This window comes from Eschrichtius robustus, chromosome 16, assembly GCF_028021215.1.
Source record: "Eschrichtius robustus isolate mEscRob2 chromosome 16, mEscRob2.pri, whole genome shotgun sequence".
Taxonomy (NCBI): Eukaryota; Metazoa; Chordata; class Mammalia; order Artiodactyla; family Eschrichtiidae; genus Eschrichtius; species Eschrichtius robustus.
In genome coordinates, this window is record NC_090839.1 from 67,270,372 (window position 1) to 67,286,506 (window position 16,135).

The following is a 16,135-nucleotide window of genomic DNA, read 5'->3' on the forward strand; positions in this document are numbered from 1 at the left end:
ATGCCGGGGAGCAACTAAGCCCGTGGGCCACAACTACTGAGCCTGAGCTCTAGAGCCCCCGAGCCACAACTACTGAGCCTGTGTGCCACAACTACTGAAGCCCGCACGCCTAGAGCACGTGCTCCGCAACAAGAGAAGCCACTGCAATGAGAAGCCCACGCACCACAACGAAGAGTAGCCCCCGCTCACCGCAACTAGAGAAAGCCCATGTGTAGCAACGAAGACCCAACGCAGCCATAAATAAATAAATAAATAAGAAAATCCTGAAGTATTTATAGATGAAATGATAAACCTAGGGTTTACCTGAAAATAATCAGGGCAGGGAGGAAATTTGGGTGGAGGCAAGATCGGCCCAGTGTTAATTGCTGGAGTCTCATGATGGGGTACCTGTAGGAGGGTTAAACTCTTCTGTCTACTTTTGCATGATTGACATTTTCCTTAAAAGGAAAGATATTACTACGTAAAATTTATAAAATTATCTTCTACATGTAAGCAATGTCAATATCACACCATCTCCCACTTGGCTGTATGTCACTCCCAGGACAGAGTTTTTTGAACACCAAACAGTGATACTTAACACTCCTGGCCTCCTCACAGGCCCTGGGCTAAATCCTTCACATGCAGGATCATCGGGCGACACCACCACAGCCTTAGGAGTTCCGTTTGATGGTCAGCTCCACCTTACAGACATGGAGACTGGGGCTCAAAGAGGTGAAGGAATCTGCCTGAGGTCACACAGCTAAAAAGTGGCAGAGCTGGGATCCGAACGCAGGTCTGATTCGAAGCCTGTGCTCTTCTGTCTCCTACACAAGCTTGATGGGCTTGTCAGAAGCTCAGCGGAGTATTTGCAATCAATGAACCGACCTTTTAAGGCACTAGCACAGTGACCGGCACATAATAAACGTTCAAAATGGGACCCAAATCAGATGAAGTGAACTATAGCTCCACACCGCGAAAAGAACAAACCTCACAAACACTTGTGTGAAAGAAGGCAAACACAAGAAGGACATACTGTGCGATTCTGTTTGCAGGCAGAACTTGAAGATGCTGCGAGCTCAGTTCCAGACCATCTCAATAAAGCAAATATCACAATAAAGCAAGTCACATGGACATTTTGGTTTCCCAGTGCTTATAAAGGTTATGTTTACACTATGCTGTCATCTATTAAGTGTGCAACAGCATTATGTCGAATGTCTAATTATGTCAACATACGCACCTTAATTAAAAATACTTGATTGCTAAAAAATGCTAACCATCATCTGAGCCTTCAGCGAGTCATAGTAGCAACAACAAAACCACTGATCACAGGTCACCATAACAAATACTGTAATGAAAAGGCCTTAAATATAGCAAGAATTACCGACATGTGTCACAGAGACACAAAGTGAGCAAATGCTGTTAGAAAAATGGCACCGATAGACTTGCTCGACACAGATTTGCCATAAGCCTTTAATTTGTAAAAAAACACAGTATCTGTGAAGCGCAGTAACACGAGGTGTGCCTGTGTATGAGGTTCAAAACCAGGCAAATCTAACCTAAGGTGGTAGATGTCAGATGTTGTAACTGGAAGTGTAGGACATGATGGGGGTTTGTGGGGTTGATGTTGTGTTTCTTGATCTGAGTGCCAGTTACATGGGTGTGCCCACTTTGTGGAAATTCACCAGGCTGCATACCCACAGGGAGGTGTACTGTTCCGATATAAAGTATACTTCAATGAAAAAAAATTTTTTTTCTTTTTATCTTTAATTATGGTAAAATACACATAATAAAATTCACCACCTTAAGCACTTAATTGTGCAGTTCGGTAGTATAAGTACAATCAATGAAAAGTTTTTGAATGGTAGCCAAGTATACTCAAGAGGGCCGGGAGACATGTTTTATTTGTTTCGAGGAACATGACAACAAAGTGGGCTCTTTCTAATTACGATGTTGGTGAGTTGCCTTACAAATCAGGAAAAAAAAGCAAAAACAACAACAGAAAAATAAAAGGACAGAGGAATTCCCACTGCCTAATCTAGGACTCAAAAATGCAAACAAGATCAAGCACAAAGATTCAGTCTCTGTCCAGAAAAAGGAGAGAGGCTGGGTTGCTTCCCATGTCTTTGAAGTCTGACAGTCACGATGCGTGAAATCTGCTTTGGTCAAAAGAAAGAAGGAAAAGGGAAGAGGAGCTTGGCTTCACCCTAGAATGGCGTTTCTCAGAGTGTGTTCCTTGGAACCCTAATCCCTCAAAATATTTGGGGTGGGGTGGGGCAGGATTCAGGGAGCTTGAGACACTCTTCAGAAATCAATTCTGGGGACTTCCCTGGTGGTCCAGTGGTTAAGACTCTGTGCTTCCAATGCAGGGACGTGGGTTTGATCCCTGGTCAGGGAACTAAGATCCCACATGCCTTGAGGCACGGCCAAAAAAAAAAGAAATCGATTCTGTGGTCAAATCCATTTGAAAAGTGCTACACATCTACCCACCCCATCATTAAGAGGGAGAACTCCCATCAGGATATCCAAGGTCCTGACATCAGAAAGCTATTTCATTCCTTTGAGCCCATGGCTCTCAAAAACATTTAGCCACAGACCTCTTTTCCCACCAAACACTGATTAAATCCCATAGATTTGTCCTTGAGAAAATGTGGTGAGCCTAGCAAATTAATATTATTAATATTAATAATCATAGCTGCTGCTCTATCTTATTGAATGCCAGCTATTATCTCATTTAATCCCCTCAAAAAGGCTATGCGATGCACCATTACCTTTGGTTTACAGATGAGGAAACTGAGGCACAGAGAGGTTAAGTAACTTGCCCATCATGGCACAGCTAGTTATGGTGGAATCTGAATAAAGATATATTTTCAAAGTGATCTTTTCTGCTTGGTCTACCTTCTTTGAAATAGGGAGAGAACTTGAGGACTGAAAGAAATACAGACACACACGGGACACACCCTGCAACGGTCTGCGGCAACTTGAAGTCTCCAGATAACTTGGTTTTACTGCCGCAAGGACTCGCCTCAGCATGCACCCAGAGCCTTGAGTTTTTAAAATTTGGGGTAGTGGACAATCAGGCAAAAAGTGTCAGGTCAGACATTAGCTGAGGCACAGGGGGGAATGCAAAGCAGTTTGCAAGGCTGCAGCAGTATCAGAGAGCACAATTCTCCATGCACTGAATGGAAGGAAAACTTGGTCTGCACCTCCCTGCTGCTAGAGCAGGGTTTCTCTCAACCTCGGCACTGCTGACATTTGGGGCTGGATAATTCTTTGTTGGTGGGATGGATGGTGGGCAGAAGCCATGTAGCAGAGGGGGAGTGGTGGGCAGGCCAAGAGTGGGGGGAGGGGGACTGTCGTGTGTAGTTTAAGGCCATTAGCAGCATCTCTGGTCTCTACCCAATAGATGCTAGTAGCACACCCTCCCCACCCCAGTCATGACAACCAAAAATGTCTCCAGATATTGCCAGATGTCCCCTGGGGGAAAAAATTGTCCCAACCAACCTGGAATGCCAAGTGTAGAAGGTCACATGGGTGGAGTGGGAGCACATGAGAGCAGACAAGAGACAGGCACCCAGACAGCCGAACCTCAAGGAGACTCCCCACCGACCTGGTTTCTTCCCCTCAAGCCTTCCTCCCCCACCACCCCCCGTCCAATGTCCTGCATCAGCTCCGAGAGCTGAAAGGACACCTTCAGGATCATTACACAGGACTGATGGATACTACCTCCAGTTCATGATCAATGGCGTTAGCAATGTCTGACACGGCCGAGTGTGTCGGCTCCATACACAGTCCTGTATTCCTCACCAACAACACCCAGCTTCATTCCTTGAGCACAGACAAGCTGTTTGTTAGCCTCTGTAAGACCACAGGGTTACAAGTCCTTGTTCTGCGCCGAACCTGCTGGGTGACACTGGGCAAGTTACTCTCCCTCTCTGGGCCTGTGCTTTTCATTTGGAGATAGAAATATGGAGGGCTGGCTAGCTGTAATATTTTATGATATCTGTGATTCCAGATCAAAGTGTTGAAGTTGAACCAACTGAGAATGTTTAACTATTTTAGCTTGTTTTAGCATCGGTTTTATTTTCCTCAGGGGAACTCAGGGGTAAAAGATCTTGCCCCTTCTGCTTCTGTATTAATGGAAAATGAATAAAATACCCCAGAGCCCAAACAGTAACAGGATTTGCACATCATCAGGCCTAGTTAACAGCTTCCCTCAGTGTTTTACTGCCAAGATTTTAGACCAGAGACACCAACCCAAATGTCCCTGGGGTCAGGTGAGCAATGCAAGGTGACCCAGGCTGGAGGTGGCTGGACAGAGCCCTCTGGTCCTGCCCAGAGAGCGTGGCAGCTTCTCAACTCCCGCTGGGGTGAGTGAGAATGTGGGCCCTGCATTGCCAGATTTCCAACAGACCCTGAAGTCTGCATTTAGGGATGAAATACCCACGCCTAAAGTTAAATCACTGCACATTTTGAATGCCATGCAGGCAAAATGAAAACCCTCTGGGCCTGATCTAGAACACGAACCACCAGCTGGCGGGACCTCTGCAGAGGAGCAACTATTTCAAGGCCTGGCCCAGGTATGGGAGGAGCCAAAGTGGAGAGGGAAGCAGGGAGGGGGGTGGGCCCCCCAGATGCACCAGATCTCCAAGCCCCAAACTGTCCCCACGAGTAATCGGTACTCTAAATCTGTCATTAATAATAGGCACAATTATCACTGGGCCCTTTCTATTCAGGGGATATCGGGCCAGGCAGTTTATTATATACACCATCTTGCTATGTCTCCTAAGTGTTCAGCAAGGTGGGCATTATTTCTTATTCCTATAAGACTATGGAAGTCCCGGAAGGTAAATGAAAGTAAAGGCTTTTGTTTGTAAAAGTTGGAGACGAGATTTGAACCCAGATCTGACACCTGATCTACTCTTAGCAAAAAGTCTCTTCCTTGCTTGAACTGCCTTGCATGGACTGGTCCCCGTGCCACTCCCCCACCAGCTGCACCCCCTTCTGATATCTGCCTAGCTCATTAGAATACTGTTTTTAAAGCACCTCCAGAAGGAAGTTCTTATAATCAGTAAAGCTAAATTATTTTTACCTCCCCAAGAGAACTTGGTTAGCAAGAGGTCTGGTGGCTCTCCCGGAGGATGCGTTGAGGATTGGAGAGAACTGGCCATTTCTGGCCCTAAAAGCCCTACTGTGTCTTATGTCTTGCAACTCTGGCTTACCACAGCTTAAAAGAAATGTAGTCTCCTATATGCCCATTTGAAGTTTAAATTTACAATGTCTTTAGAGGACTGTTTAGCAATATCTATCCATTTTCAATGTGCATGCTCTCTAACTTAGCAAATCACATTGCTGGGAATTTATCCTACAGATAAACTCATGTAATTAGACATAAATAGATACACAAAGATGGTCCCTGAAGCCCTGTTTATATGGTGGAGTGAAGCTGGTATGTTTCAATAAGAGGTTGTTTCAGTAAGATGCTATCCTTCCACACAATAGAATATTATGCAGATGGTAAAAAGAACCACCACAATGTGCTGATATAGAAAGATGAAGATATGTAATCAAGTGAAAAAAAACACCTGATTTACAATGCCAATATTCGTGCAAAAAAGGAAGATTTGACATAGAAAAGTTTTGGAAAGATGTGCAAGAATACATTAACCATGTTTATATCAATGTCTAAAGATGGGGAAGAGTGGAGAGGTGGGGAAGGAGAAAGAGGGTCAGGAGTTCTACCTGGAGAGGCATTCTACCTGGAGACCAGGGAATGGCTATAATGACCCACAGGGGTCTCAGACACTGGCCCCTTCTGAGATTCTGTATCATTTGCTGCATGCTTCACCAGCAGAGGGGAGGAAGTTCAAGCCTGCATGGGTGAGCAGGAGGCGAGCACTATGGTCCTTTCTTAGGGACTTTGATGAGGGCTGTTTCTCCTTAACCCCCAAATCACTGATGCAACTCAGAGACACCCAACTTCCCCCTGCAGGAACAACGGGCAGCGCTAGCTTCTTCCTCCATCATCTGATCCCTTACAAAAGTTTCTTCAAAGTCAACTATTCAAAACAGAACAAAACAAAAATTTCCTTCAAATTCCGACTTGGCCTTTTCCAAACTCAGCCTTTCCCCCATGGTGTGGCCATAGTTAACTGTATTTAAAGGTCAGGGGTAGAGGGAAGAGACCCCTGGGAGCAAAAGAGTCACCGTGGAAGCCAGACAGGCTCCTCCCACTCACAGGTGAGCTCTTAAAGGATGCCCTCGAGACCCTAAATGAATCAAAAAAGGGCCCATAAACCTGGTATCAGTCATGTTCCTGACACAGGTGAGGAAGTGTTATCTATATTTGAGTGGAAGAAGAATAGGAACTGAGTTTATGAAAAGACATTACACAAAAAGAAAATTAAGGGCAAGTTTCTCTTTTACAGAAAGACTATACCATAGGGTTCCTGGTTCTGCCAAGTACCAGATGGGCTACACTGAGCAAGATCCTTAAGGTCTCTGGTCATGTATGTTATAAATAACCATCCACAGAAGTTCACCAGGGGCCAGATACTGTGCTAAATCCTTCATATGCATGATCCCCTTGAATCCTCCCAAAAGGGCAATCCCTGAGGCTCTACAGTTAGAAAGAGCTAGGTTTGTAGAATCTTGTCTTCCTCATTGGCTAGTCGAGCTATCTTGAGCAAGTTATTCAGACTCCACATTTGTAAAACAGGGCCAATAATAATAGCATCCATTCCAAAGTGTTGTTGTAAAGACTTAGAAACATGATGCCTGTAAAGGACTCAGTGTGTTGTCCAGCAAAAGTGATCAACTAACATTAGCTATTCTCAGGAGCCCCATTTTACAGATGGGAAAACTGAGGTTTGGGAAGGTCAACCTGGATGATTTCTAAATTTTCTTGTGATGTTCTCAGATTCCAGTGGATTTAAAATTGGATGTGGTTTTCCAGAAAAATCTAATGTGTATCCAATTTTAGAATTACATGGTTGTGCCTACAGCATAAAATCCACCTGTTCGGATTCAATACACTGAGGAAAGAAGACAACTTTCCCACCCCAAAAATAAAACTTCCAAATAGGAGAGAGTAGGAAAAGGTAATCCCCCTTTCCTCCCAAATGTCTTCTCCTCTGGACTCCCCCACTTGTTCCCAAATGGGAAGGACAAGGGCAAAGAAATCTCCAGAGGCATGACCAACAAAGCTGCAATACAAGGCTAATTTGTGAGGGGGCCCGAGGATGGCCTCATGGAAAACGCTACCATAAATGGGCATGTTTGCCTCAATCTCAGCCCTCACACAGAAAAGTAAGGATAACAAATCCATAACAAATACCTTGTACGGAATAACACGTCTACTTCAGACATGATAATAAAATACACAGTGTTTACGAGCCCTAGAAGCTTCTCGAGGAAGGCCTGGCTAGTTCACACTTTGGACTCTTGGGATGGCAGCCCACCTAATCTAGTCATCGGGCCAACTAGATGACCCCACCACAGGGGACAAACAGTGTATTTTATTTTAAATTTGCAAAAAGTCAGTTTATGTTTTCTTCAAAAAGATGATAAGCACTTGCCTTACTGGACACATCTGGTCCCATAAGAAACCTGATTCCAACAGAGTTTTTGTTCATGGTAAAGAAAAAAGATGGTGGGGTCAAAGGTATAGAATTAGCATCAGACAGATACAGGAATGGGATCCACCACTTGTTAGCTGTGAGACACTGGGCAAATTACTTAACCTCTCTGAGCCTCAGCTACCTTGTATACTAAACAGGTATCATAATGCTTCCCTTAAAAGGTTGTTGCGGGGCTTCCCTGGTGGCGCAGTGGTTGAGAATCTGCCTGCCAGTGCAGGGGACACGGGTTCGAGCCCTGGTCTGGGAAGATTCCACACGCCGCGGAGCAACGAGGTCCGTGAGCCACAGCTACTGAGCCTGCGCGTCTGGAGCCTGTGCTCCGCAACAAGAGAGGCCGCGATAGTGAGAGGCCCGTGCACCGCGATGAAGAGTGGCTCCCGCTTGCCGCAACTAGAGAAAGCCCTTGTACAGAAACGAAGACCCAACACAGCCAAAAATAAATAATAAATAAATAAATAATAAATAAATTAAAAAAAAAAAAGGTTGTTGCAATGATTAAGTGAGATCAATTAGGTCAAACACTGCTACAGTGCATGGCACATAAGTGCTCTATCAATGGTAGTTTATCTCAATGGGAAAGCACCAAGGAAAGTGCATTTCCTTCCATGGATCTTCAATATCCTATTTCACACACTGCTATCCAATGACTTTCAGTTCTGCTTCTTTAAGCTCCTTCTCTGTATAAAATGGCCACTTTGCAATTTCATCTATCAATTCTTAATACTGTGGTAAATGCTCGCTTTCTTGGGGTTTCTAAATATTTACTTTTACTTCTTGATAAGTATGGCTTTGAATGGTGCCTTTCCTCAAGCAGCCAAATCCCCACCAGTTCTCAGTGCAGAGAGAGAACATACAACAGGCAGTAGCCACTTTCTCTCACTTTGCCCACTTAGTGGGACATGAGAGTAACATGTGTACTGGATGCTCTGCAGGAAATCCCAGCCCAATCTTAGCTAACGCACCTGCAGACTTTGTAAGCAAATGTGGACTCTGGCATCCGTCTGAGTATTTGAGACCCTTGGGGTCAACCTGGATGAGATTTTTAAAAATCTGGAGGGGGGGGTGTGTCTGGAAGAAAATCCAGCTGTAATAAATAAACTGGATCATAACCAGCCTATCACTCAAGGGTTATCAGCAGGCATCCTCTAGAGTGAGGAAAAAACACTCCCCTTTCTGCCCATGTGTTTTTAACTGATATAATGCATTAACAGAACTAAGCAAGCTCCACTGGAAGCCATACTTTGCCTGCCTATGTGATAGGAAATGACTTTTCAGTGAAGCTCAGCTGCACTCTTTTTGTGCCCAGAATAAAAGAAACCTGGCTGTTCAAGCTGGACCTCTGTGATTTCTAAGGGAGCACATCTCTCAGATTTGCCTCATAACAAGAATCATCTGGGACTCATATAAATAGGGAACAGTTTTTCTGAAGATTCTAGTGTAACTGAAGTTGGGCCCGGGCATTATCTTTAATAAGTACCCCCAAGGTGGTACTTATCATTGGTTACCTTGGGAGGTGCTGGTTTGGGGGAAATCTAGGATGATGGGGCAGAGAGAAATGAAAATTGTGACACCCCCCCCCCAGCCCCAAGTCCTTAAGAGGAGGACAACAGATGCTCCTCACTGCTGCCCAGCCCCTGTAGGATGTCTTCTAGGATCCTTAAACCCTCTACTCAATTTCCCTTCCCCCACCAGGACCACATACTTACAGATCTCCAACTGAGGGGAGAGCGGAGAAGAAACTGGATGGAGAGCTCCTATCTGGCACACCTCCCAGGCAGGGGCATCCAAACCTCCCCGCTCGCCTGGGACGCCTCTCTTTATAGACCCGGAGCTGCCCGCGGGAGGGAAAGGGGAGGCGGCGGAGGGGGGCGGAGTGGGTGTTGAGTCCCGCGCTGCTTCCTCCGCAGCGCCACCTGCAGGGTCCGAAAAGCGCGGCTTTGGTCCAGGCCTCGCGCGCACCTGTCGCGGCGCCGGTAGAGGGGCGCACCCGGGCGGGGGCGCAGGGGGCCGCAGGGCCCCCGGGAAAGGCGCAGCGGGCAGCAGCGTTCGGGGCCAGTGTCTGACCCCGGCTCTGGGACAGTCACCGAGACTCCGGGTCCCTAAAGAAAGGGGTTGAGCGGCCGTTGTCTATAGGGGATGCTTGAGAATTTCTCCCGTGAGTCAGTTCCAGCCGCACGGGCTTTAACCGCTTCCTCCGCGTGGGAGGAACTGTGGGGGGGGCCGAGTTGACATCTCCTCTCCCCGCTCCCCATTTTTCTTCGCCCCCCACTACCTGGAAAGGGCCCGGCCGTGCTGCGTGAAGGGTAGGGAAAGGGGATTTTTTGAACTTTGCAAAGTACAAGGCAAGACTCCCCAACTCTGCTGGGAATTGTGCAGAAAGGGGAAGTTTTTACTTTTCCCAACTTGGCATCCCCACCTCTACCCACAAGCAAAAGAAAAAAAAAAAAAAGGCCCAATTGTTGTGACTTCAGGCCCTGGGTGTGCCATTCACTGGCTGTGTGACCTCAGGCAAGTCATTTGCCTTCTCTGAGCCTCAGTGTCCGAAGCTGAAAAGTATGTGCGTGTGTGTGGGGGGGGTGGATGTGTGTGTGTGTATAATTACGTAATTTGCAAGGCGCATGTCAGGATCCAAACAGAATGTGGGTGCCACGGCGCTCCTGAAAGTTCTCTTCACCTGCTCCTCCCCGCCCCAAGAAATTCTTGCAAATGAAGCTGCCTGAAAGTTTCCTCTCCCTCCCTCTTAGTACCACTCCCTTACCCCGTGTCCGCCCCACCCCCTCCTGTGTGTCTGACACCGTGTCTCTCCATCACCGTTTCTATCTTGTTCTGCCTTTTTTCTCTATGTCTCCGTCACTCTGCCCACCGCTGTCTCTTTCTGTCCGTCTGTCTCACTCTGTCTCTGGTCTCTGTGTCTCTGGCTCCAGATCTCCCTCCCTCCCTCGCTCTCTCCATCTCTCTCCGCTCTGTCACATGCACGCACACAGGCCATAAAAGGAAGCCGCGGCGGTGGGCTGGCCCCGCGCCAGGCCGGGGACCTGCGGGCAGCCGGGCGCCCCGCTCCCCGCCTGGCCCGGCTCCGAGGTTCCCGGCCGGTCCTCCCTACCCGGGCGGGCGGGAGACAACCCAAAAAGGGCAAGCGCAGGCTCCTTCCTGCAGGAATTCCCAGCGCCGCATACCAGCCCGGGGCTGCCGCTCCCCCTGACTAAATATGGTGCCAAGCGGCCTCCCGGCGCCCCGCGGAGGTTGAGGGGGTGGCATCCGAGGCCAGCGGGGTGGGAAGGGGACCCTTCTGCTCCCGGCAGAGCCAGAAGGGGGCAGCCCCCAGTCCCCCGTGGGTCCCAGCTGCTTCCAGCCAGAGGGTTTACAGACAGGGTTAAAGATGTTGGAAGACCCTTACCAGGCTCTGTGCTGGCACTCGCCCCAGTCTTATCCAACAAACCCTCCCCCCAACCACGAGGTCGGGTGATGGTGGGGCCTTTATTAATACCCCCATTTTGCAGGTGAGAAAACTGAGGCCCTGGAAGAGTGAAGGGATTTGCCTGAGCCCTCACTGGGTCTGGAGCCCACTGTTGCCATGATTCACTTCCAAGAGAGACTTTAAGGGGAAATGCCCAGCACAATTAGCCTTGAGGCTAAAGACTCCTCTCTGAGGTTAGATAACTAAGTTTGAATCTGCCAGTGCCATTTTCTAGCTATTTGGCCCTGTGCCTCAGTTTCCCTACCTGTAAAATGGGAGGAACATCAGTCACTTCTTCACTTCCCAGCTGTTTGTAAACAGTCCTTGAGATGATCCATGTAAAATGGAGATAGTACACTGCTTCATGTTAGCTGCTATTATTCAAAACAAACATGAAACCAAGCAGAGCTGCACCAGGCCTGGGGGACGTCATAATGGTGAGAGCCTGTCCTGCCCACTGTTTCCTGCAGGCTACCGGTCTCCTCTGTAGAGTTCTGCATCTCAGACCCTCTCAGTCCCTTCATCCCTCCAACATCTTGCCTGCTTTTCACCCCTGAAAACACGCAGGCCCAGCTCTCTACCGGACAACGGGCCTAAGTCAGAGAGTCAAAAACAGCCAGCATTCAGTTGGCTGGGACGTTAGGGGTAAAGTTCTTCAGAAAGTGATGAATGCGCTGCTTCCCCACGTGCCTTTTAATGTCTGCACTGTAAAAGGAGTGGAAATTGTCTCTGCGTTAGTACAGAGCTGATGTGGAGCAGAGAACAGGAAGGGGGAAAAACTGAAGTTGATCATCCCCTTCCCATCCTGGAAAGATAATCCAGAGCAGGCCGTCAGAGTCTAACTTGCTGGCCTCAGAGTAAAAACGGGCACTTTTCTGGAGGCATTAACACTGATATTCCAAAGGGGTGCATTTGACTCTTTAAAGAATTTGGTAACTTTTAAAAGAGAATAATTATAATAAATTATCAATAAATGAAGGCTTTATAACAGACACTGAATTGTACTACATTATCTCACCTAATCCTTATAACAACCCTATAAAGTACTTAAACATTTTTTTTCCCATTTTGCTGTGGAGAAACCAGGTTTGGTGAGTGAAATAACCAGCCAATTTAGCACAGCTAGTTAATGGTAAAGCAGGAATCCCAACCCTGCCTGTGTGATGGAGTCCAGGGTGAAGGAGATGAGAAGTCTGAGGTCTTTAACTCATCATCTGCTAAGCACCAGCCAGGCAGGCACAGGATTGTCAGTGAGCCTCTCTGAGCCTGTGTTTTCTCAAAGCACAGATGGTCAGAATCTTTGCCTCAACATGGAAAGTGTTTCATACCCTTCTGGTATACTCTAGAAGTACTCAGGGACAGCGTGTGCACATAATAGTCATTCAATAAATATCTGTCCAATGCAGAAGCTCAGATGTTTGAATCTTCAAAATCAGATGCCTCCATTTTATTTCTCATGGCTCAAAAAGCCAGTTAAAGATAGAGGGGGAAAAAATTACCTTCAAAAAACATTACTGTGACTGACTGAGGGCTGTCAAGTAAGTTTCCCTGGCATGTCTTCTGTGAGGCGCTGTGTACTGGGAGTTTCCATGAACTCATGGAACAAGATAGCAGTGGGGAAATTCCACTCTCAGAGTCTTTTTTTTTTTTTTTTTTAATCAAATAGCTTTGATTTTGCTACTAGGTTCAAAAACTTCCAAAGTGTGATTCCCTCCAGTTTTTAATAACATCAAAAACTGGGTCCAAGCATGGCTCCTGCATGTCCTTCACAATTATTTAAAAGTGCATCAGCACTCGAGTCATCCAGCTCAAGATCTGCACAGGACTCTGCCTCCTTGCGAATAAAGGGCCATCTTTCCTGACCACAAGCACGGTTCTGCTCCAACTCTCCTGTGCATAAGCACTTCGTTTCACTCATCATGGTCCCCACGTTTCTCAAGGTTCAAGACTGAATCACACAGTAACTTGCAGTGCTCTTTCCTTTATCACCACTTTCCAGCTCTGGTGTCTTGGTAACTCCGGATTCTCTACCTCTATCAGGAAAGTCCTAAAATTCTCAATAAAAATAGTTTTATAGTTTCTTACAAAAGTAAACATATTCTTACCATATGACCCAGCAAGTCACACTCCTTGGGATTTACTCAAATGAGTTGAAAACCTATGTCTGTACTAAAACCTGTACACAGTTATTTAGAGCAGCTTTCTTCATTAATTGCCAAGACTTGGAAGCAACCAAGACGTTCTTCTAAGTAAGTGAATGGATAAACTGTGGTACATTCAGACAACAGAATATTACTCAGCACTAAAAAGAAATGGGCTATCAAGCCCTGAGCAGACGTGGAGGAAACAAAAGCATATTACTAAGTGAAAGAAAACAATATGAAAAGGCCACATACTGCATGAGTCCAACTATATGACATTCTGGAAAAAGCAAAACTATGGAGACAGTAAACAGATCAGTGGTTGCCAGGAGTTAGAGGAGAAAGGAACGATGAATAGAGCACAGAAAATTTTTAGGGCAGTGAAATTACTGATACTGTAATGGTGGGTGGATACATGTCACTATACATTTGTTCAAACCCATAGGCTGTACAACACCAAGAGTGAACCCTGAGGTCAACTATGGACTTTGAGTAATAACGATGGGTCAATGTAGGTTCACTGATTGTAACAAATGTACCACTTTCTGGGGTCATGTTGATAACGGGGGAGCCTGTGAGTGTCTGGGAACAGAGGGTATGTGAGAACTCTGTACTTCACACTCAATTTTGCTGTGAACCTAAAACTGCTTTAAAAAATTGTCTATTTTTTTAAAGATAATTTTACCTCACTTTCATTTAAAAAAATTAATGAAGACCACACAATCCTTGCAGAATGGTTGTTACAAAAATGAAATGCCAAGTGGCTGGGAAGCATTGTCCTAAATGCCTTTAAAGGCATATTTTCACAAATGTTAATCATTCATGTACACTTGGCTTCAGGTTAAAAGAACACATCAAATTTTACATAATCATACAGGCATGTGAGTCATATATAAATGTGTTCTTGCACATAATTATAAAGCTATTAGTTTATTCTAAGCAAGCATATATGCTAAGCTTAAATTTATCATCTTCAAACGCCACCTCTGCTCTTGCTATGAGTTTTTACATTGCCAAAGTTTTAAATGTCTACTTTTCCTAAATCCCTCTTCAAGTCCAATTCCCATCCTATTTTTGTATAAGTTTTCTCCTAAAACTTCTCCTGCGTGTCTGGAGGATAACTTCTCCCAACAACCTCATGAAAACCACCAGCAGTGATGTACTAATTTAGTTGATGAGTTCATGAGAAGAGTTTGATGGGTCCTCTATGTTTATTTTTGTCTTTTCCTTCCTTGAATTTAAATGTCTCAGCTCAGGAACCTATTTAAACTACTAGAACATATGGGAATTCCCTGGCGGTCCAGTGGTTAGGACTCGGAGCATTCACTGCCAGGGCCCGGGTTCAATCGCTGGTCAGGGAACTAAGATTCCACAAGGCACGTGGCATGGCCAAAAATAATAATAATAATACTAAATGCACTTTTTCAAGCCATATGTGGCCCCACAGATTATGATACTGTCCCCTCAGAGAATAACACCACCAGCCCCTACCACTGCCACCCTATGAAGAATAATCGTCCCAGGGTGATATGGCTGATGCCAAGTACCCTCAACCTTACTCTGCTCCCTCCAACAACTAGGTTCCTGGAGATCCCGAATGAAGGCCTAGGGAGCCATCGCCAAGCCTTCTTCTGGTTCCAGTGGACATCTCTTGATGACAGAACAGTCAGAGGAACGCCCTTTGCACAAAGGTGAGTTGCTTAAATTTTTTTTTTTTTTATTAAATGATACACTGAAAGTATAAAAGTTGCCTAGGTACAAACCAGTTATAGAATTATGCATACAAATGCGCTATAGACTACATGTGACAATTCTGTTTAGCTTCTATTTTGATGATTTTATATCAGTATCCAAAATGACAAACTCCAGCATTTTTTCTTAACCTAGTCCTGCATGATTGCAATTCCTGAGGTAAACAGTGTCCACTACCAACAACCCTGCATGTAAACTAAATCCTCTAAGAAGAATTCAGATATTTATACTCCGCATACAATACAATGGAATTCATAATTGTAATCAGGTACTATAGATTTCATTTAAAAAATGGAAATGAGCCCTTATAATACTTCTACATCTGTATATGTAATTTTAGCCCACCAATAAGGGCCTCTCAAAATCCTTTGACTTGTAAAGTATGGTTTAAGGCAATTTCTTTAATAATTTTCTGCATTCAGATAAAAATTCTTGGTTAATCTGTAAGGACTGAACCCAGACTAGCACCAAAAATAAAATCAAGTTTCAATAATTTCCAAAAGTAGCACAGAATCTATACCCTGAAAAGAACGCCAATTCTGTCAACTACAGCCCTTATCACCTTCCCTGTGGAAAATGTTTAAGCTAAATGTTGTCAGTGTACAGGCGCCCATGCAGTTTTGTTCTGAATACACCTTATGATTTGTGCCAATCAGGTGTCTACTATAATAGTTTGTTGTTTTCAGTGAAATCAGTCTGAAGACTCCACATTATAAAAATGTCAATAAATATCAAAGTAGCATTTTAGAGATGGCATTATAAGAGCTCTTACTATTTTTCTACCCCAAGAATAAAAATCGCCATTTAATAAGACATTCAGAGCCCATACAAGTAAGGGTTGGCCCTTTCATAGCTCATCTTGTAATTGCACAGCTGAAAGCCACATGGAAGTTAAACAATGCCATCTTTTAAAAGGTACTTTCTGGTATTTCTCATAAAGCCTGTCTCTTCATGTTTATTCCACATTCTTCACATAATAAACTGTTTTACTTACAGCAGAATTAAAAGAATTATTCCCCCACACACACCTTTTAATTAAATCTTCTAGGAGAAGCCAAACTGTCTACGTAAAGAAGAAGTACATCGTTACCAAGTTTTAAAGTTCAAATTTAGGTAGTAATTCAGATATTTAAACCTAATTATAAATGGTTATCTGAAAAATAGCTAGT

At 45.1% G+C, this 16,135-nt stretch overlaps 1 protein-coding gene across 4 annotated transcripts in view; it reads right to left on the minus strand.

Moving 5' to 3' along the window:
- The window catches only part of MYH11 (myosin heavy chain 11), a 124,686-nt gene extending 115,291 nt beyond the window's left edge, over positions 1-9,395 (minus strand). For all 4 annotated transcript variants that reach the window (XM_068565697.1, XM_068565696.1, XM_068565699.1 and 1 more), the window contains exon 1: positions 9,323-9,395. The gene's annotated coding sequence lies outside the window, so the exon portion shown is untranslated. The remainder of the gene's footprint in view (positions 1-9,322) is intronic.
- Between the last annotated feature and the right edge of the window lie 6,740 nt (positions 9,396-16,135).